Raw genomic sequence first — 23,879 nt, forward strand, 5'->3', positions numbered from 1 at the left:
ATGTTCAGTTTTCTGGGTTTGTACCTTTAGATAATTCAGACTAATGTATCCATAGTTATTGGAAATCATTTTCCAGAAGTGCCAAGTTAACTTTGTGCATTTTCTCGAAAATACTCCCCAAATCTCAGGATGAACAGTCAGTTTGTCAGCCATCTTTTGAAAAGGAAAGATGGCATTCCGTGGAAAATCCTGCTAGGGAGCTCACAGCTTAGTCAGGAGTGCCTTTCCCAAGTCACCACGCTTTTGCATAGCCAAAATGCTCTTTGCGTCTTTAGCGCTTCCTCACACAGAATATTAAGAGCCGTGTGCTTACGGCTCAAGAGTTAATGACATCAAAGGTTCACAGACTCATCAAGTGACATTGGCTGGGTCCTGCCATCCCTGCTGGGAGTGCTTGGTAGAAGAGAGGCCATCGGCTGCCAGCCGATGGTTGTTGCCCTTGCTCCTACTGATGCCCAAGCACCAGGAGCATCTCGTCACCGTTACTGCAAATGTCAACCTAGTGAGATAGTTTACTAATTTTTTACACATAGTTTTGCTCATTGATATGGTGACCCTGACCTCCTAGTTCTGAGATGCTAAGAACTTGTCGGTGAGGTTTTGGGACTTGGAGTACAGGCTGTCACTCTTCACCTTTCACCTTTTGGTCACTGTGCCGTGACTAAATTTTCTGTGTGGAAAATAGTTGCGAACAGGAGTGAACGATGTGTTTGTCACAGCAGGAGCTGTACCCCAGTCTTCAACAGCCTATTCTATCAGTAAGACCCAAGATAAAGGCGAGTGTGGGTGTTTAAATGGCCCTGGTTCCCTTAGGAGGAGGCAGAGGAAAGATGTCCAACATCACTGTCTTCAGCTGTCCCAGACTCTTTTCACATAATGGGCTCTGGATTTGCCAACCAAAAAGAGCTGATAGTTTGAAGACTCCAAACTCCTTAGTATGGTCATGAAGCCAAGCCTCTGATTTTGAGATTTAGGAATTTTCTCTCCTATACTCTTAGAGATGCTATTGAACTATTCATTTATTTCAGCATAAAGTATCCAAAGTGGTAGAGTTTCCTTTCCCCCACTAAAAAAACAAAACAAAACAAAACAGAACTGTACAACTCATCAATGCCGGACACGTCAATGTCTTGTAGTGACACAGCCGGTGTTCTTTTTCAGTTCTGGATGTTGATGGGCTTTCTGGTAGCAAGAAAGATTTCAGAATCTAAGAGGCACTGAACAGTCACATTGCTTCATCAGCAATGGCAACAAAAATTGGGTGTCATAATTAGCAGAAAAGCAGATGGCTCTCAGAGCTCTGGGCTACAGCAATATTTGGCAATACCCATTCTCTATTTCCTTTTAAACTGTTTCCCTAATGAAAGCCTGTCTGCCATCTTCCTTAAATGTGTTTACAGTATTCGTGTATTTGTTTAGAAAAGGCTGCAATGCATTTGCACAGAGAAACGTCACTCCTTAATGCTCTTGTGACAACAGAGAAGGCTGTTTTTTAAATCTCGTTCACTTTACATAGGTCAAATTATTGTTCATGATTTCACTAGATTTTTATATGAGAATTGAACAATCTATAGAAAGGACAAGTTTCTTTAAGATTTCAACCAGATGGTGAAACCAAGGCCACCTGAACATGGTGTAAAGTGTGAAATCATTCAGGATGTGAACGTAGGTTCATGTTCATTTACAGCATTCAGAAAGTTAGCTCGTAATCAGAGGCTTAATTTTCATGGTGTTTCCTAAGGTCAAAGACAGAGGTTGTCTAACATGTTAAGGCCCAGATAGCAAGTCTTTCAGGCTGTAAGTGCCGGACGGTTTCTACTCCAGTGCTGGGGCTCTGCTACTGTAGTGAGAAGATAACGGCTGGTAGAACTGAGGAATGGGAGTGGCTATGTTTACAAAACTTCAAAAAGGAGGCAATGAGCTATAGCTTCCTATCCTTGCTCTAGGCTCATGATTTACTTTTTAAGCATCTACCAACTCCTGCTCTTCCATGATTTCAGTGAATCCATCGGATTGATACACTTATTTTCTTGTTATTTTCTCTTTGCTCCTTTGTTGATGTTTTGATTCCTCATCTCTTATACTGAAATTATTTTTATTAATGATACTAATATTTTAAAATCATTTTATAGTGGTTAAATCCGGTTACTTCTTCTTTTGCATGTTTCTGACTTGATATCCCGGGTATTTTAGCAGTAGACCTTTTTGGGGTCAATATCAAGATGTGGCTAGAGTGTTTGCCAGCATATGCTGATGATCCAAAATAGCATATTTGACAGACTGGCAAATGCATTCAGAATTCCAAGCAGTTGGCTGATTATATATGCATTGCTGCTCTCTGCTGCTCCTGTGACAATTAGTGGGAAGTTAATGTGACCTATGACCTCTGATTGCTGGGCCTCGGTGGACATGTAGATTATTTTATCAGTGTTCCTGAAGATACTCAGGAACTGTGAGCAGTGGCTTTGGATTAATAATACGGAAGGCTCCTCAGAGAGAAGGAAGGCCCTGGGGACCTGCCAGCACTCCCTTTAGAAGTAAAACATAAGATGGGAAATGTGTAAAATCTGCTAATATAGACATTCACACAGCTGACTATACCCTCACAATGAGTTTGCTTAAATGAAGCTTCAATGAAACACTACTTAAGCAGAATCTGGCCTCCAGTTTAACGTAATTTAAAAGTTAAAATGCACCGAGGGTGTGGCTATCAGCTGAATTATTCTAAAGGGAGCAAGAACTCACTCTCTCAACAGCGGACGGCACTGCGATTCCTGCTAGCTTGCTTCTCTCTTTCATGCACAGGACAACACAGTTTGGCATGGGATGGTTTATTTCAGGTTTAGAGGGGGAAAAAAAAACCTTTTCTGTTTTCTATTCCCATCGGAAGAGTTTCCCCTACCCACGGCCCATCTTCAGTGTGCATAATGCATAATGTGGTATAAGGAACTGTCGAGAACAATTAGATCAAATTAAAAATATCCAGCAGAAAGTATTCGTCATATGGTTTGCAAAGTTTGTGGCTTCATCCAAAGTAAGTGTAAAACTAAAACAGAAGTTCTTGGACACTTATTGTAGACTCCCTCCCATATGACGATACATACTTCTGAAGTCTGCCGTTCGACTGGAATTCTATCTTCTATGCATATTGAATTAATTTTCTTGGCATTTTGCTGATTATTCCACTACCTTTTTTTTTTTATTTGAAATGGAAGCTTAGAAAATGACATTTACTTTCCTTTCTAGGATAACTTTTTAGCATTTTTCCATCTGGTGATCCATCACTGCTGCTGCTGTTTTCGGAGTCCCGTCCTCTTGAGATCGCCCCTGGAGACGTTTGTAGGTGCCTCTCATGGTTGCTGTGCATCCGTGACGTGGAATTCAAGTGCACACGACCCAACATCCAAGACAATTCTTTGACGGTTGGACTGTGGGGTTTGGATTTAATGTGCATGCATTCATGTGTCTGCGTCTTCACTGACAATTACCCAATGTTTAGAACAGGGAAATTTTATGTTGATATAGGGATGGGAACAAGATGAAAAGAGGCCCACGATGGAATGCTTATGGCCAGGAACACAGAATTTGAGAACTCGGGTGGCTGTCTTTGATCACTCATTTCCAAGTGAAGGACAATAGCTTTCTGTTTATCTCTCTCTCCTACTTCCAGGGTCTCCCCCGTCGGCTGCCGCCGCCATCTCTCATGCACAAAGTGCATGATAGGGTGAAAGGAGGCACTTAGCTGGAAATCGGGTTCAGACTGCTCATCTGACATGAGAATTTATAGTCCAGCAGTTTCAAGCAGCACGTGCAATGTCACATTGTGTCAAATGGCCGAATCTTGGAACACACATTCTAACAGAATACTTATTTCTCAAAAAAAAAAAAATACTTTAGAGTAACTGGATATAAAGCCTGACTATTACATTAAATCATGGAGGGAGCCCTGAGAAACAGATTAAAGAAAGCTAGGACTCCATCTTTTCTTGCAGGGGCAGTGGAAGTCACCTTGCTTTGCGTGGAGATGCAGAGTGGTAGCATTGCCTCTGGTCTTTCGTCTACCCTCGAGTTCCGATTTAATACTGGACATTATAATTTGGAACCTGCCCACTCTCTCCAAAGTGTCCAAATAGAATGCTTCGTCTGCGTGTGACGGAGCTAGCTCTGAAACAACATGGCTACAGAGTGGTTTTACTGGTGACTCAGGCTGATTAGAAATCGTAACAGCTAAACTGACTGGATGTCTGTTCCTTACCAGGTATCTTCTGGTCATTCTCTTTTAATCATTTCAAGAGGGAGGCAGTCCTGCTTGTTTTTAAACAGACGAGGCATCTAGGCTCGGAGAGGTTAAGTAGCTGAGAGAGGCTAAGTCGCTTGCTTACCGTCACCCACCTAATAAATGTCAGCGAGAGGTATTCAGTGTCAGAGCTTTCTAAACTCAAAGCGAACGTGTCTTGCTTCCCTTGACCCAGCTATTAAGTTATTCTTTATATTGTTTGAGAAAGAATTTAAGGCAGCGTAGTAAAACAGAAATTTACAGACCCCAAGGTTTGTGGGGAGGGTGATGCGTGATGAAAGTCCTTGGGATGACTCCCCAGTGCTCGGAGGTCCAGATTATGTTCGAGGAGCCCCTGAGGTTTCTGTGCTGCCATGGTAAGAGAAGGCTCGATGGGTAGAGTTTGAGTCCAGCTCTTGCCAGGTGGATAGGAAAGAATGTTAATGTCGCTTGTCCCCTGTGGCAGTTTCTTTTGTGTTCTAGTGGCATTCAGACTGATAATCATTCTGGTCTGATTTATTTTTGTGTTCTATGCTCTTGAGTATACTCAAAACATACAAATATGCAGACAGCTGATCTGAGCTAGGGAGGGCCGAGATAAAGAGCCAATCAAACGCAGATAGGCTTTCTTTAAAGTCTGTGACATTTTAGGAGATTTCCCCACCTCCACGACTTTGTGGGAATGACAAGCTGGTTCCTTGATCAAGCATAGAGACCTGGGGGAACACGGAGGCTTAATCTAGCACTGTAACTGACAGGCCTTGTGGTCTCTTAGTATTGTCAACAGTAGACTCTTAACTGTGAAGGGTAGCGATAGATGGGATCTGTTTGGTGCCTCAGTTTCCTTATATGTAAGCCAGCCATCATGTTTGGAATAGCTTAACTCAAAAGTATATTACAGAGTGTTTGAAAACACTTTGTTTGGGAACACAAAGTGGTAAAGTGTATTTAAGAATCTGTGTTTCCAGTAAGGTTAAATTATGTATTTCTGCATAGTCTGTTATTCAAGCTACATACACAATATATGTATCTCTCTATATATGATATACTCATATATCATATATTCATTCATATATCACATATGTATAGATATAACATATAATATATACATAATATATTAAAATATACCTACATAAGTTTTATATGTATTTTTGAGACAGAGTCTTTGCTATGTGGTTCACACTTGTCTGGAACTTACAATCCTCTTGCCTCAGCTTCTGGGTAAGGGGTTTACAAGTGTGAGCCACCAGAAAGCTATATATACTTAAATATAAAAGTGAACAGATATCTGGGCAATAAAGACCTTGAAACAGAGTGAGTTAGATGGACCTCCATCTCTCAGAATTGTCCCACTGGGTGAGTTTGCTTTTAGTCACTGTGGGCTGGTTTAGCTAGATGCTGGTTCTCACAGAAGGGCTTTTTCAACAAAACTCCTAAGAAAGGGAGTTCGTGTTGTAAGGAGAGGAGTGTCTTCTCCAGAAGGGTGGTGCTGATCCCTGTTGCTGTGTGGCATTATGGGGATGCCACTCCCCACACGGCTTAGCATCCTTCCTAGAGAGGAGGTTAGAAGCCCATCAGAATGAAGACAGAAAGGCTTTTTTACTACTAAAGCTAAAATATTTGTAAATTTCTACCTTTTTTGCCTGTTTGCAGTATTTTTTCCCCCACTCAGAAGCAAGTTTAGATATACAAGGCTAGCTGGAGAAAACAAAAATTAAAAAGTGCCTTTGTTATCTATCTATCTATTCATCTATCTATCTATCTATCTATCTATCTATCTATCTATCTATCTATCATCTATCTTGTGTGTATGTATGTATGTATGTATCTATCTATCTTGTATCTATCATCTATCTATCTATCTATCTGTCTGTCTGTCTGTCTGTCTGTCTGTCTGTCTGTTTGTATGTATGTATGTATGTATGTATCTATCTATCTTGTATCTATCTATCTATCTATCTATCTATCTATCTATCTATCTATCTATTATCTATCTATCTATCTATCTATCTATCTATCTATCTATCTATCATCTATCTATCGTGTGTGTGTGTGTGTGTGAACAAGTGGGCAGGCAGGTGATTTCTTGCCTGTGTCAGTAGTTACAGAAATGGAGTCTCCTTCTGAGTCAGTGTCACAAATCAGTGAAAGTTGCGGGGGCAAACCCTCTTCCTGGTGAAGGGCTGCTGTAATTATTGTCTCCTGAAAGAAGATGGTGAAGCACTCCAGGAAGCAGAGGGCTGTCCCTGCAGCTGCTACTGCAGAAGGAGTGGGTGTGGTCTCTCTCTCACCTGCCACATCTCTTACTGAGAATACTCACTTTAGCACACTTTGAAACAACTGTAAGGAAAGCTGGGCCACCTTGATCCTAAAGACTGAGGGGTGTCTGGACGTGGGGGCCACTGGCTGCATCTCACAGACGCCAGAGGGTCAGCTCGCAATAAGCATCTCCGGCTCCTCCTTTGGTCTATACTGCCTTGCAGGCTGATGGACTTGCGCCTCATTTGTTTGCATGGTTTCTGGAAAGGATCTCAGTGAAATACTGTAGCTGCAAAGCATTTTAAGCAAATGGAGTAGGAGCTGCTTTGAATTATAAAGCTCTGTGTTCTAACCTTTGTTTCTAATCAAACTTTCCTGGGTTCTTTCTGGGAACAGGGCCTTGGACAGAGGCATGTCTTTTGGGGACATTGGGTTCTTCCTTCAAATGCTGAGGTGGAGGAGTGCTGGTGGAAGGTGGCCAGTGTTTTCTACAGTTGAGGTCTTCTGGGATGACCTCTTGGGCTACTGGGGATGTTCCCCCTGAAATGCTTGCCTGTATCTTTCTTTGCACTGCAAGACTCCTGTACTTTCCCCACAACTGCCTCTGCCAACTTTCCAAACAAATGGGGGGAGACTTGCTTGATGTATACCCTTTGTTCTCAGTCATCTTACTTTTAGAAAAATGAACAGAGAAAACGAAAATCCCTGGGGGCTTTATGGTCTGGGTTGCTTTGTTACTCCTCAGAGTCTTTCCATAGGAATTTATGCTAGTATTTAGAAGTGTTCCTTTTATTGAGAGAGAAGAAAAGAGCCCATTTTTTTTTCTGGTGACACAATATAGAAAGAAAGGTACCGTGGGGGGAAAGGAGACAGATGAGGTAGGCGTTGAAACTCTGACTTGTGTGAAAATGTCAATCCTTGCAAGAGCATGGATTGGGACAGTTCTGCATTGACTTTAAACAGGAGCCTGATGATGGGGACGGGGTGTGGTGAGTAGTCACAGAGTTCTGGACATCATGGGGTCCTGTGGCTATGATTGGAGCCTGTAATTAGGAGAGCAATCAAGACGATGGGATTAGACCTTCCACATCAGAGCATAAGGCTCCGAATTTTACTTAGCATGAGCTCAGCTTGCAGATGATCATTCTGCTGTGGTTTTTAGAGAAGACCACCATGGGGGAAAGGCATGTAAGTCTCATCTCGCTGCTAGTTAGCACAAATCAGTGAAAGTTGCCGGGGCAAACCCTCTTCCGGGTGAAGGGCTGCTGTAATTATTGTCTCCTGAAAGAAGATGGAGAAACACACATCACATATGAGTCCTGGCTTGCTCCACGAAACTAAAAGACATTCATTGGAGAAACTGGTTCTCTTGTTATTGTGTCAGAGCGAGGGATTTCTAACAGAAGGACTTGACAGAGGAGACAAAAGGCCTGGTTAAGTAATCAAACATTCGTGCAGGTGTTCAGTTTTCCCTGCAGCACTTGTACCTACCAGATGAGCTGGGCCTAATGTACAGTCTCCGTGGGTTAAGATTTCAGCATGTAAACATTTTTCACCGATGACATATTTTATGTAGATATTTCTAGTACATAGATGGAAGCCTTTGTTTTGTTCAGAGGTGGAGCAGTGTCCCATTTCATCACATAGGCTAGGAACAGTCCTCCAGACACATTGTGTTCATCAGGCTTCCCTGTGGGATTGCTGAATTGGCCACTGGCAACTGTTGGCTTAGCTGTTGGGCTGCACAGTAAGGAATTATCTCTTTAATCTTGTCCCTGTTCTCCTCTGCAAAGGGTGACTGTAATGTCACCAGGCACCATATGCCTTGCTGCATTCTGAAACATAATTTCAACCACCACTGCTTTTGTTATAAGAAAAAGAAACCTATTGAAAGTAGCTCAAATGGTAAGCAGTCTGGCCAAGACAATAATGACTTCTCTTAGGGGAAAAAGGAATAAGGAGATGCACAAGTACAGCCAACTCAAAGGAGCTGTGGCTTTATCGTCATCTACTCTTGTTTCTTTGTCCCCGTGAGCATGATGGCCTCATCTCTATCCTGTCCCAGGACAGGTACACATAGAGTACATCTCATTTTCCTTTCCTGCACAGTTTTCTGTGTCTACTCATCAGTATGTACATGCCCACGCCGTCTTCATTTGTGTGCCTATTGCCAAATAACTATTTTAGACTGTATTTTTTAAAAAAAGAAAGAGAGAGCAGGAAGGATAGAGAAAAAAAAAGATAGACAAAGATTGATGGGTTGCTTGCCCATCAGTGAGTTATCTTCCCTACCTAGGTTAGAGTGGATTACTTGACTAGGTTAGATCAGGCTAGCCACAAATAGTTGGTGAACTGGGGGCAATTTTTGTAGCTCCTTCGTATCCCACAGCAGTTGTGGGGCTGGTGGAAAGCTTTTCACGCTGGAGTCACCCAAAGTCCAGGTGGCCAGAGAGAACAGCATTCTGAACACTAATGTCACAAATGCTAGATGGAAAACAGCGTGGAGTGGCTTGGCTTTGCAATTAAATGCTTGGTGGGGATGACATACACCTCTCCTTGCTCTCAACACATGGACCCAAAGTAATTGACCTGCTGTGAAGGCGCTATGACCATAACAGCTCTTACAAAGGAAAGCCTTTAATTGGGGCTGGTTTCCAGTTCAGAGGTGTAGTACATTAGCATCGTGGCAGGAAGCATGGCATCATGCAGGCAGACATGGTGCTGGAGAGGGGGTAAGAGTTCTACATTCTGGAGCCGCAGGCAGCAGAAAAAGAGAGAGATGCTGTGCTTTTGAAACCTCAAAGTCCACCCCCAGTGACACACTTCTTCCAACAAGGCCACATCTTCTAATAGTGACACTCATTGGTGACAAACCTTCAAGTCTGTGAGCGTATTCAAACTGCCACAGCTGCTAACCACATGCGGAGAAAGGGTTTGCTAGAATATTTGTTAAATGGCAGCAGCTCGTACAACTTGTTGGAATGAAGGATTTAGCTTTGCCTGATTATCTCTGGCAATTATGTAGCCATGAGATGTTTAGCAGTCCATTTTCTTCACTACGATTCTTTACCTGTGAAATGGATTCATTAGAAGCAATATATACCAGGATATTCCTATCTTGAAGCTATGTGGAGATAATGAAGACAAAGAAAATTACCAGGCCTGCTACCAGGAACATTGATTGTTCAAATGAGTTGGTCCTCACTGTAAGAACTGAGGTTGCTAGTATTAGCACAATACTGATAGGCAAGGCTGCTAACAGTAACCCCAAATCCTCTTTGCGTGTTATTGCTTCCAAACTGTGATTTGGAAGTAAATGCCGCTAACGTTGCAATGGAAACTTCCCATATTGTTCTTTATAAACTTTACATCTTAGAGGTATACTAGGCAGAATGGCATACCCAGAAAGGCTGTAGATCACACCAGTGCTCCATAGAGCAGAGAGAGAGATCTAGTTCAGGCCAGTGCTTTGGGTCACCCTTACTTTCTTGACAACAGAAAGAGCACACACATTTTATGATGTATTCTTGGACCCTGAATAAGCAGCACTCATTGGTACAACCAAAGGACTCTGTGAGCCATGTTTTTACTCTAATTTCATTTTTTCCTAGTTAACATTGCTTCTCTCCAGATGATTTGTGAATACTTTCTCTAATCTACCCCTGACTTTTCATTAACTAAAACTGTCCTTTTAACGGAAACATATCTTTCCTCCCTCCTTCACCATTTTTTACTCTTCTTCCTCTCCTTCTTCCTATGCCCTTAAAGTTCATTGTTTTATTTCTTGGATGCATCCTTTAGAGAGAATCTTTTTGTTTTAAAAAAACAGAAGTCATCTTTCTCTTATATTGTGGCTAGTCTTACAAGGGGGCCATATCCATTATTTGATTTTTTTATTTAAGTACTATCTCTACTCATTATTCGAAAAAGGTAGTGGAGATTAAATATGTTCTGTTACTTTGAATATTTTTATTTTGCTCTTGAAACTGTTTGTCAGCCTGGCTGGTTTTAGAATTCTAGGTTGGAAAATAATTTCTTTGGAACCATGAAGATATTTCCGAGTTTCTTAGTTCTGCTGTTAAAAGACAACATTTTGTTCGTTAAATATTTAAAAAAGAAGTTAAAAGATTATGTGTATGTGTGTAAGCCTGAACATGCATGAATTTATTTGCATAGCATGCATATAGGAGCCCACAGAGGCCAGACAGTATCCCAGCACCTAGAACAGGAGGTATAGACTGTTATGAGCTGCTTTGTGTGAGTGTTAGGAGTTGAGCCAGGTCCTCTGCAAGAGCAGTTCATGCTTTTAATCATTGAGCCATCTGTCTAGCCTCTCTCAAGCATTAAAAAAAACCCATTCTTGTCCCATGCTTTTTAACCGGTCTCGCTGAACATAATGGACAATGAGGACTACTGAGAACTGAAGAACAATGGCAATGGGTTCTTGATCCTATTGCACGTAATGGCTTTGTGGAACCCCAGGTAGTTTGGATGCTCACCTTAATAGACCTGGATGGAGGTGGGTGGTCCTTGGACCTCCCACAGGGCAGAGAAACCTGCTTGCTCTTTGGGCTGAGGAGGAAGGAAGACTTGATTGGGGGAGGGGGAGGGAATGGGAGGTGGTGGCGGGGAAGAGGCAGAAATCTTTAATAATTAAATAAATTAATTAATAATAAAAAACCCATTCTTTCATTATATCTATTTACTTATTACTCCTGTTTGCACATCCACAGGCATATGCATGTGTGCAGTCTATACGATGACTTCCCTTCACCATGTGGGTCCAATGAATCGAAATCAAGTTGCCAGACTTGGTGGCAAATGCCTTTACTCATTTCTTGTCTTCCTAACTTTCCTTAAGCATTTTTAAGAGGTCTGTTTTTCTTCTTTGCAAAGTCTAATGATACAATATCTTTATTTTTGTGTTCATCTTTTCACCTCCAAAAGTTCTCTTTCGGTGTTAGAATCTTATGTTTGCTGGAGCATCCCGTTCTTGTTTAAGGGAATTAATAGCAGCTTGTCTTTCTGAGACATTCATGACACTTTAAAATGTTCATGTATTTATTATTTTCACGGATCCATTTCTGCTCATAAAAAATCCAGCCAAACCATAAAAAGTATTCCCTGGACTGGAAGTCTTTCCTCCCTTGACACTTGCCCTCTTGCTTCTCCCCACCAGTATTTCCCTTTAAGACTAGAAAGCATCTTTTCAGGCATTTAGCTCACATGTGAGGATGATGGGGTTCCAGTGTGAAAGGTCACTATCACAGCATCCCTGCCTTTCCTTATGCTGTTCCACTCTTGTGTCTTAGATGTGCTGTTTCAAAAGCCTCTGCTATTTAACTCATGGAAGGAGAGCTGTCATTCTCGTGTTACTTGGGCGTGGAGGGGTGGTAATCTCTGACTGGACTGGAGCAGGATCTGGAGTCACTGGGTTTCTTAAAGGGATTTTTAATACAGCTGCCTGCTTTTGGCTTCACCTTTTCTTGTTCCTCCCATTTCAAGTCTGTCTGAATCTTTGACGCCTTCTTCTACTCCCTCTCAGCATTGGTTCCCAGTGTGACTTTAGTATTCAATGATCTAATATAGCCCAGAGGGACTTCTTCTTCAACTTCTATGGAAATCCAAGCTTCTCGCTATTCCTGCTTAGAGACTTCTGACAGCAGTTGCCTAGCAAGATCAGACAGAAAGTTCTTTCATTTCCTTCTCCTGGTCTTACTCTAGGTTCTTTAAGATAAGGAAAGGGTAGTATGAGAGAAGAAAGCGTATCTTTATTATTTTTGTGTATGTTTTGTGTAAGTTTGTATGCACCTGTATATAAAAGTATCAGAAGAGATGTCAGAAGGTGTTGGGTCCCTGGAGGGTGTATGTTATATATGGAATTATAGGTGTTTGTGAACAGCCTGATGTGAGCTACTTGGACCCAAACTTTGGTCCTCATGATAGAGTAACAAGTGCTTTTAACTGTTGAGCAATCTCTCCAGCCCTCGACAATGTATCTTCATCCTTCTGCAGCTTCCACCGTTATCCCCACTTCACCCATATGGTCTACCCACAGAACCTCTTTCTCCTGGCATCTCGAGAACTAGGACAGTTGCCATATTGGAAAATATTTTTCTATTTGCTTCATGTCATTAGTCTTTCTCAATGCCCATATAATTCATGCAAAATGTTCCAGAACCTACCGTCTCTTCGCCTACCATTCTGGCCAGCCACCTGTCCTCACGTCTCCAAAAAAGGTCAGACAGGATCCATGCTTTCAAACTCTGAGAACAAAGTCCAATAAAACTGTTTAGCTGATCCAAGGACAGAACAGGGTTGCCTCATAAACTTCTGGTCCTCAGCAAGAACGTTGCTCAGGTGTTTTTTATTAGAGATTGCATCTTTTAAAGCTTTAAGAATAGTTCTATTGGGATGCCTTATTTGGTTTGTGGAGAGACAGGCAAAGGAGAAATGAAACAGTATTGTGGTGGTCTAAATAGGTATGGCCCCCATAGATTCATGCATCTGAATTCTTGGTCCATAGGGAGTTGCACTATAAGGAGATGTGGCCTTGTTGGAGGAAGTGTGTCACTGTGGGGGGTAGGCTTGGAGGTTTCATATGTTCAAGCTATGCCCAGTGGTAGATAGTTCACTTCCTGTTGTTTGCAGATCCAGATAAAGAACTCCCAGTTACATCACCAGCTCCATGTCTGCCTGCATGCTGCCATGCTTCCCATCAAGATGTGATGGACTAAGCCTCTGAACTGTAAGCCAGCTCCAATTAATGTTTTCCTTTATAAAAGTTGTCATGATCATGGTATCTCCTCACAGTAATAGAAAACCCAACCAAGATGAGAACTATTTATATATGAAGTCTTCATCTGGAGACGTCTCTATGGTTCTTTTGTACAGACTGCTGAGGATAAGTACTGCTTACTGACATCCCTTTCTGGGTGTGTCCATACTATCTTTTTTCCATGTTGTATTTAACAAAGGACATAGTCATTGTCTTTTTCTAACATTTGTGTGTATTTGAGAGATAGAGACATACAGAGCCCATATCTGAATTCCTTGCCACTGATCTCTAGTCTCTAGTTGGGTTTGACCAATACAAAATTAATAGCAAAGAAACTCGAGTATTCACTTGTTTTTGTTCCTATTGTGTCTCTGAGGCAGCATTTGCACTGTGTGGTCCCTCCTTCCCTGGATCAGGGCTTTCTGATTTCCAGGACTCCTTTCCTTGCTTTCTCTCTCCCAGAGATAGGAATGGGTTCCTGTTATCAACGTCAATAGGAACCATATGATCCTTTTTCTCTTTTTTTGTTTTAACCCTGTCTTATTTTGGTAGGCATTTCCCACTGATTTATTTGGAGTGAATTTGATTCCTACAAGAATCCTGAAGCAGGACTTTTTAGTCTTACAGAAAAGGAGCCATAGTCTTAGAATTTAAAACTTTGTCTCTGACTGAGAATGCATGGTAGGAAAGATGGGAACAACCAACATCTTTGCTGAGAACCATGAAACTCAGGATTCTCATTGCATCAAGAGAAAGGATGTTCTCAATTAAAAAATTTAAATAATGTGATGGTTTGAAAGAAAATGGCCCCCAAAGGGAGTGGCACTATTAGGAGATATGGCCTTGTTGGAGGAAGTATGTCACTGTGGAGGTGGACTTTGAGGTCTCATACATACTCAAAATGCTGCCCAGGTCTCACTTCATTTCCTATTGACTGCATGATTTAGGACACTCGACTCCTTCTCCAGCACCATGTCTGCCTGCATACCACCATGTTGTACCATGATGGTAATGGTAAACCTAGAAAATATAAGACACCCCAATTAAATGTTTCCTTTATAAGAGCTGCCATGGTCATGGTGTCTCCTTACAGCAATTGAAACCCTACCTAAGACAAATAATTACATATATGAATACTGTATTTACATCATTTCTACCCCCTTCTGGCTCCTTCTATTCCTCTTCATTCCTTTTCAAATTATCTCTTCTTCTTGAAGTGTGTGTACACACATCTATTCTTATATATAAAAACAAATATATATATATATATGCATATATCCTGTTGAATCCATTTAGTGTTGGTTATATGTATAAGGGTTTAGGGCTGATCATTTGGGATTGCATAACCCATCAGGGGCCTTGTCCATGAAGAAGACTGTAGCTTTTTGTTTTGTTTTGTTTTTTGTTTTTGTTTTTTGAAATAGGGTTTCTCTGTAGCTTTGGAGCCTGTCCTGAAACTAGCTCCTGTAGACCAAGTTGGCTTCAAACTCACAGAGATCTACCTACCTGCCTTTGCCTCCCAAGTACTGGGACTAAAGGCGTGCACCACCACCACCTGGAATTTGTCTGTAGTTCTTGTACACTCCACCTAGGGGTGGGGACTTGTGAGATTTCCTCCATCCACATGCATGTGCCAACTAGTACTGTCGTTGTACTAGCCTTGTTTAGGTGGCCATATTGTTGAAATCTCATGGGCATAACTTCTTGGTTTTATATATAAGAAAGCACTATCTCTTAGCAGACATCCTAGGCCTCTGAATCTTACAATCTTTCCTCCTCTAGTTCCATGCTGCTTCATGAGCCTTTGATGTAATGATTGTGTGGTATTAATTAGGGCTACACACCTCATGGTTAGTTGTTCTTTTCATTCTGGCCAGCTGTGGGTTTCTGTAATGGTCTCTGCTGAAAACTGAAGTGAGGGTGACAACCAGACTTGTGTATCTATATTTAGAATGCAGTTAGAGATTATTCTGGTTCAGGAAAGTGGTAATAGCAGGTTTTCCTCTAGGGTTCTCTCAACCTTACCAGTCTCCCCCTGTCCAATAACTTCTTGCACATACAGCCTCAGAGCTACTCCAAGCATTATCTTGGTGAAAGAAAACTGCATTGCAGATCGTATACTTACATATTAAGACTTTCTTGACCTTCAAAAGGAGACGATCACTATATCCATTGAATGATTTAGTAGACATCACTTACTTTTGATTCTTTTTTCTTTTCCTGCTAATTATGCTATGGAATGACGGACGCTGTCACATCAGTTCTCAGGCGTCTTCATCATCTTTGAGGAGGCAAAGTCCCATACACCTTTTCTTGCGCAGAAAATTTGTAAAGTACCAACTACCCTTTAGATATTTGCTCTAAGGAAAAGGGAAGGAAGGAGAAGAAAGGAATGGGAAGATAAAAGGAAACCTAGCGTGTTGTTCTTGGGTTGGGGAGGATGGGTTGGTGCCACCAACCCAGCCACCTGTTAAATGGCTCTGTTCATGCAGTCATAATTATATGATGTTCCCAGCGACTGTTGAGAAAAATGCGGTGTGCAAGGGAGCTGATCTACTCAAAGTCCCCAAAGGCCAGGACAGTAATAACTTCAACAGGTGTTCAGAAAGCTTCGCCAAAAGGAAAAACAATTAGATCCTGTGGGGTGGAAGTTTAGAAGTTACATACAAATCATCTTGTCTGTTTGATAGATGCGTTCTGCGTGTGCTCTTGGAGAAACTGTATTATGTCAAAAGACTAAATTAATCATGAAGTCGTGATACAATCTGAAGTGCTTAGCTCATCTCAAATTCAGAAGTTCATATCAGTTGTAAAGGAATGATACACACATTTATATTTAATCGCAGCCTTACTCAGACATAAAAGGAGGCAAGAGAGCTTCTTGCGAATAAATGTCTTTTGTTAGTGAATTTGGCAGCAGGAGGCAGATGGGCATTATGTTCCCTGTCATGTGCATATTAGGCTGTTCCATTTTCTTTGATCAATACACAGAACACATTGGAGGCCCTCAAATGTCTCTTAGTTAAAATTCTCAATACAGTTCTGATTATCTCTTTCTATCTCTCTCCCCATGGATATGAATTCTCAGTGAGGACCATCTAAAACAGCTGAGCTCAACAAAGCTCACACAAATTTGCTTGAGGTCCTAGAATTTAAATTGCTCTACAGCTGATGACGTCAAACAGCTACAGAAGTCTGTCAAGTTCCCTTCTTTAGTGTCAAGTTCCTTTTGTCAGGAAAGTCTCCGCAACTCTTGATTGAGTTGAAGATATCATTAACTGTGGGATGCCTCTGACTAGCACACAGTTTATGGTTTAGCACAGCATGTAGATTTTCTAAACATCTTTAAATTTTTTTAATTTTATTTTTATGTGTATGGGGGTTTTGCCTGCCTGTATGTCTATGTACCATATGTGTGCAGAAGAGTTCCTTAGGAGCATCAGATCCACTGGGACTAGAGTTACAAACAGATGTGGTCCACCATGGCAGTGCTGGAAATCAAACCCAGGGCCCCTGAAAAGAAGAGTGTTCCTAACCACCGCGGCATCTCTCCAGGTCCAGATTTCTAACCCCCTTTTATTTGCGAAGGAGCTTTTATTCATCAGAAAGTACATTTAATAAGAAGCAATTCCTTTGGCTATACATTGTGTTATAAATGAAGGCCACTGAGATCTATTTATTTCTTATTTGCATGAGGTTAAAACATGTGTTTGTCCATGTTTGTATGTTTGTGTGTGTGATATCGGGGGAAATAAGGATTGACAAGGCAACCATATAAGTATAGTAGAATGTATTGTTGAAGGAGTTGTAGTTTGAATGTGAAATGGTACCCACAGGCTCGTGTATTTAAATATCTCATCCCCAGATAGTGATGCTGTTACTCTTTGTTAAGGTGATAAAACCTTTAAGAGACAGTGCTTCATTGGAGAAAGTTGTTCACTTGGATCAGCGTCTTGAGATTTTATAGCCAAGTCCTCTTCCCCATCTAATCCCTACTTCCTGTCTATGGATGCATCTGACCAGCCACCTCATTCTCTTGTGTGTGCATGCCTCCCCATGTTGGAGTCACTCCTGGAAGACTGTCAGTCCAAATAAGCCCTCCCTTCTGTGTCACTTCTTCTCAGTTGTTTGGTCACAGCATCAGAAAAAGAAGAACAAAGCAGAGGTGAAAAGTACATTTCTTGGTCCCAGCTCTATTCTTCAGGACCACGGAGGGCTCATGTCTAGGAAGAAGACTTTTGATCACAGTGGGAGGGTCCGGGAGCTAGCCAGGAAAAGTGGCAATGGCAATGGCAAGAACTATAGTCTCGGTGCTATCCGTTCAAGTCCAGCAATCTGGTATATCTGAAATACAGTGAGCAACTATGATAGGATGTTTTCTTTGTAAAACTTCAACTGATTGATAAAAACATTGGCAATAATCTGGATAAGGACGTAGGCAGCTTCAGAACTGCTGGTGACATTTGCTGAATATTGTCAATGTGTCAGATGGGACGCTGGGTACTGGATGTGATTTTTAAAAATGTGGTTCTTCAAACCTTCCCCTGAGGCAGGCAGTGCTTTCCGCATGTCAAACCTGGGGGGATTCACACCAAAGCTGTAGAAAACACATCAGATTCTGATAAATGGAGGATCCTGGATCTAAGTAGGTCTTTAATTAACTTTGTTTATGGTCTGTCTGGGTGTGAAAATTATTAAAGCAGCATAATCACCTTCAGGTAAAATTTATATTTAAAAAATATTACTTTTTAAAATCAGAATATAAACTATTTTCAAATGGCTGTTTTTTCATTCTGACACTCTTTGTAGTAGTGTAACACACATAGAGCTGTTCTCAAATTCCAAATGAGAACACATGAGCAAACACTAAGAATGTGTAGAGATACAACACATGGTTTTCAAGTCTGAGCAGAAATGAACCCAACCGTAGAAATTGTTGTTGCTATATCTAACAACTAAATAATAATAATAATAACAACAACAATAACATAATAATAATAAACCCAATGTGCTCTATTGGGTTCCCAAGGAAGGTCTCTATGAGCCAGTTATTTGAGATAAGCCCCACACCAAAAGACCACGCCTGGTGTTATTTCCAACATCATGGGCAAACCTTGGCTTCTGTGTGTTTGACATCTCAAATCCCTTTTAAGTTCCTCACTGTGATCCAGCCTGGTCTGTTTACCAAATCTAAATCTCTGGAAAATTTGCTCCTGCAGAAAATCTCAAAGTGATGATTTATCTTAGTGGCACGCATTTGTCATGTACCTTCCTTCCCAGCGTCTTGCTGGGGCTAGGGTTTCCATCCCTAGCTTTGACACCACTGGGAATATCCTTTCTCATTTTGTTCCCTGTCTGCTTTCTTTCTGTCCTTCCCATTAACCCTTTGATGTCTGCCCACAGGCTGGCTTTCTGTTTGTTCTTCTCCATCCTCGTTTCTGGCTTTCATGTATTTCCTTCTCATTTTGGGTTGTTTTCTTCTTGCCTCCCCTCCACACTGAATGTTTGCTTTCAGAAAGGTATGCAAAGATCTGAACCTGGTGTCCCCCAATTCCCTGCCTTGTTTCTTTCTACCTCTTGTATGGCTAAGGCTGGCTGATTTGCAAGTCTGTTTTTTCGGTTCTTTTTGCCCCCCCCCCCCAGTTGTATAATTTCTTGCATGGCTTTATTGCTTTAAAGGAGACTGAAATATTGCCAAGTGACCCAGAAGACCTGATCAGTGGTCTTTTGTTTCTTAGCACCTAAGGGACAGTGTTTAAATTTTATGGGGTGTGAGGTCTTATTTTGGATACCAGACATCTCCTTTGGCTCAGGAAACCTTTGGGAAAATAGATATTGAAATCTTTAAGTAATGCAATACTAACTGCTCTCTTGACAACTTCTTTGTCTGTGTAGATTTCAAGTAAACATGCCAATTTAGAGATGAGGTTGATAGAAATAACTTACAGCATTCCTATGCTGCAACATTCAAGTTCTCTTTTTAAAATAATCTGTGCCCACTAAAGCAGCAAAATAGGAAAAATCGATTTCCCCACCACAATGATTATTAATGTATTTCTGGTGCTTTAATTTTTTTTTATTTGCTTCAGATAAAAAGGTCTGTTGTTTCTCCTGGTTTGTGACTATTGAAAATAATTTATAGATATTATGCACTACTTTTATATTTTTTCCCTAGTATAATAGCTAAATTATTTTAATAGTCTAGATTTTCATTGCAAAAACCCTGTATACATATTCCCTGGTGTGTCTGGAATAGGTCTAGTCAGTTGTGCGCCTGTTGTTAAATACTTTTCTCTTGTATGTGGAATACGGGGATTGAAGCCAGTGCCTTTTGCATACTAGGCTGTCCACAGCATTCTTGGGCTACCCTTTCTCTCGCTGTGAAACATTCCTGCTGTTAGCGTTCAACAAGGATTGCCTTTGTTTCATCCTTCAATGATTTTCCACAGTGCTTGTCATAGGGTCCTAAGGTATGAAACACAGAACCCTGGCTAATGGAGGTGTGGCAACCTCTTCCAGCAAAATTCCGTAACAACATGGTACCAGGCACAAACTGTAAAAGCCATGGCTTGCCTGTGACTAGAAATAGCGTGAAAAGGCAATAAATAACATTTCCGAAGTGAAAATGCAGGCTGACAGGCACCGCTCCCCAGGGAAAGTTTATTGATGTCCTTCTCAACACGAATAAAGAATGTGACATGGCAACCAAGAGTCCCAGCGCTCGGTACAGGTGGATGTCCATGGAAAGGATGGAGCACTGTAAACTCACTAGAGGCAGACTGATTTTAGATAATGTGTTAGGACTGCCAGCAACAGAAAAAGATAGAAAAACTAGCTTAGGCAGCCATCAGCATTAGTGCCCGTGCTTGAACATTCAGCAGGGGCGGCTTGAGGCAGATTTAATCCAGAGGCTCAGGCAGGTTTTCTGTTTGTTCAGCTGTCGATGCCTCCGTGCATTGGGTCCAACTTCCCTCTGGTTTGCTTCCTACGCGAACTGACTATCGTTACTCTAAGCCTCACAGTTCCATTTCATGACTTTCAGAGAAAGTGAAAACTCTTTTCCTCGTGGCTTTATTCTTAAATTAAAAGTGAGAAAAATTATTTCCCAGGAGTTCTCTGTGACCTTTCTTTGTATTCCAGGTGTCTGAAGCATATCACATGTCCATTCCCGTACTAATCCTCGTATCAGGGCTGGGCCACACGATGATTGACTTGCCTGTGTTCCTAAACCAATCACTGTGACAGATGCATTGAGATTAACTTCAAGCCAATCCGACTCACCCTGTGAGGAAGAGATGTGGTTAGTGTGCACATACACATGGGCTACATGGGGGAAAGATGTCTGTTTGGAGGGGCACCAAGCTCTTGTTAGGAAGAAAAAAGAAATAGATGCTATGTAGGTCTGATCATCCTAACTGTCAGTCTGGAGCATGCTGCAGTTTAAGGCTTACAAATATTAAAAAGTTTGTGTAATTCCGATAGGTAATACATTTAGTAAAAACTATGATTATGACAAAATTTTGTGTTATTTAACTTCATTGAAGAGGTGGTTGATGGGAAATTGTGGCCGAATGGTCCTGTAAGCCTATTTCCTAGGTTCTTACTATTCTCACTCACCAGCTTTGAGGCTTGGGTTCTTTGCTTCATTCCTTTATGCTTTAGTTTAGTTTGTCCGTCTGTAAAGTGGTACCCTGCAGGGTTTACTGTCAAGAGGATGAAGGGAGTTATCACTGTTCTAGGAGTCCAGCTCAGAGCAATGCTTAATAAACAGATGTTGGGGAGATTTTGAATGTTCAACATACAGTTTGATAAATTTCCTCTTGTCCTATCCATTGGTTATTTGTACTATACTTTTACAAGTTAAAATTATTTGTAAGTAGTAGCATTTTAATCTATACCATAATTTGAAATAAAATTATTATTTTTTTAATATCTTGGGAAATAGCTCAATGGTAGCTTGCTTGCTTAGTCTTCCCAGAGCTCTTAAGTTACAGTGACACACATAAACATAGAGAGAGAGAGAGGGAGAGGGACAAGGAGAGAGAGAGAGAGAGAGAGAGAGAGAGAGAGAGAGAGAGAGAGAGAGGAGAGAAGGAGAGAGGGGGGAGGGTGGGAGAGAAAGAGAGAGTATATAACCTTGGCGGGAGAAGAGATGGTATATGCTGATAAGGTTCAGCAGTATCTTTTACACTCTATTCAGTTTATGCATTTTATTTTTCAAACTTCATAGTTCAATGTGAACTTTTAAATTTATACACACACACACACACCTCACAGCTATGTGTATGTCACAGAGACAGACGAACCCTTCCTTAAGTTGGCTGTTGACATCACATATGACCAAGAAGGAATGATGGCTTTTTACTTACACAGTGAGACTTGCTGTAGAGCATAAGGTAGCTGAGACAGGCCCGTGGAGATCTTGAGAAAGTAGAAAAGTAATATTGCTCATGTTTTATTGTAGTTAGGGGTGGGAGCAGGGGAGAGCTCTTATCCACAGACCAGGGATTGTGCAGCCTGTACTAACCAGCTCCACTTCCAGACTTTCACTAGCTTACCCAGGCAAGGACAATAGGAATGATGGGACTCAGAAACAGCCAGACCTCAGCAGAAGTCAGGCCAGACTGTTTATCACAATGGTACAAAACACAGAAGATGCAGAAATTAAATCTTTGGCAATCATACAACACTCCCTCGTGACACTGAATATTTATCTATTTGAACTACTCCTGACAATTTTACTGTCCTAAGCTAAGTATTTTTTTTAATGTACTTCTTACCATTAGGAACTATAGTAAGCCTCCTATTGTGTGTGCTGAACCAAAGAAAAGGGCTATTTGGGTTGTAAATCTCCTGGAAGAAATCAAATTGTCTCATAGTCTTTCCTATTTTAAACGGCAAGTCATTTAGGATTATCTACAGTATTGTATAATAGATAGCATCAGCTTCCACGTATCAGACACATGACAATATATTCTGTCCTTGGCATGTTAGTCTGAGGAAGACAATCAACCTAAGCCAGCCAGACGAAAACCAGCTGAAATCATCTGGAGTGTTTGTATTCTTGTTGGCCCTGTTGATTGTCATTTTAATTTAGTTATTAATTTTGTTCCATGTTTCTGCCTTTGTTTTGTACATCAAGCCTTCCCTGAAGAGGGCCACATGAATCTGGGTCTAAATATAGTCCAACTTTGCACAGTAATTTTTTCCTTTTAATGAAAAATATTATGCAAAAAGTAGACAATTGATGCTTATTTGGTACAGAAAATGCAAACTGATTTCTAAGAGGCATATTTTTTCCTAATGTACAAACACAAGGCCCACAAATTTAAATGCTTGCTTTGCTCACAGTTTAAGGGGCTGATACGTTATTAATCAGGCCAGAAAAAAAATCTGAAACCTGTTCTAACTGTACTACTTAGTACAAAGATGAGAATAAAGATTTCATACATATCTTCTAGTCTCAGCCCTAACCAGCTTTCACTGAATCAGACAGTCACTTATTTACCCCCACCAAGTGGCTGTCTAGAACCTAGTGCCTAATTTTCAGTTCTTAACTCAAGATGCATTATTTTGAGAGGACAGCTGTCCGCGAAGAGTCAGAGGTGAGAGTATGGTTACCCTAGAGTGCAATCCAGATTCATCAGATCCGTACCATTAAGTGTTCTGACTTCGGCATTCCGCAGCTCTTCATTTTTCCAGTATGTGGCTCTTAACCTCTCTGAGCTTCATTCTTTTCTCCCTTTATATCAATTGCACATGATTCACAGGTTTTGCTTCCCTAAGGATTAAAGCAAATGTCTGTATACACTACAGGGTTATGCTCAGTGCATACTTTGCCACTTTGCCAGCAATAGTTAATATTTTTAGTAGCGTTTAGATTCCTAATCATTGAACAATGATATGCTCTAAAGCTACTTTAGAAACATTGTCTCAAAATTGGTAGGTATGAAACACAATTTATTATTTTACATTACTTGCTCCCTCGCTTCAAGCATTTGAATGATTTCTTATGTAATGATGACCTTGTTATTTTGTGTTCTGTTACTGCCAACAAGCTGTCCTCCAGGTGCTTCCCACCCTCCGCGGACTGTGTGTGCAGTCAGATATTCCTCTACCTCTGCATTTGTCTGCTCCAGTTCCCTCAGCCTTGTTCTTTAGCCATCAAAGAGAGTAATATTTATTGTGCATTTATCACCTAACAATCTGTGAGACACTTTGAGCAAATCATGTTTAGTTACAACAGCAAACCGGTAATTTACTTTTATCCTATTTGCAAATGAAAACCTGGTCCAAATCGTAAGACACCGATAGAATTGTTTCACCAATCCTTTTTTATTTTGAGATGGGAATTTAATTACAATGTTTCTCCTTTCCCTTTCATCCCCCAAACTCCCCCACGTACCCTTCTCTGCTCTCATTTAAATTCATGGCCTCTTTTCTCACTATCTGTTATTGCATGCACATATGTATTTGTATATACATATATATATATATATACATGTATGTATATGTATAGCCTGTTGAGTCCATATAATGTTGCTTGAAAGTATGTTTTCAGGGCTG

Source organism: Chionomys nivalis, chromosome 18, assembly GCF_950005125.1.
Source record: "Chionomys nivalis chromosome 18, mChiNiv1.1, whole genome shotgun sequence".
Taxonomy (NCBI): Eukaryota; Metazoa; Chordata; class Mammalia; order Rodentia; family Cricetidae; genus Chionomys; species Chionomys nivalis.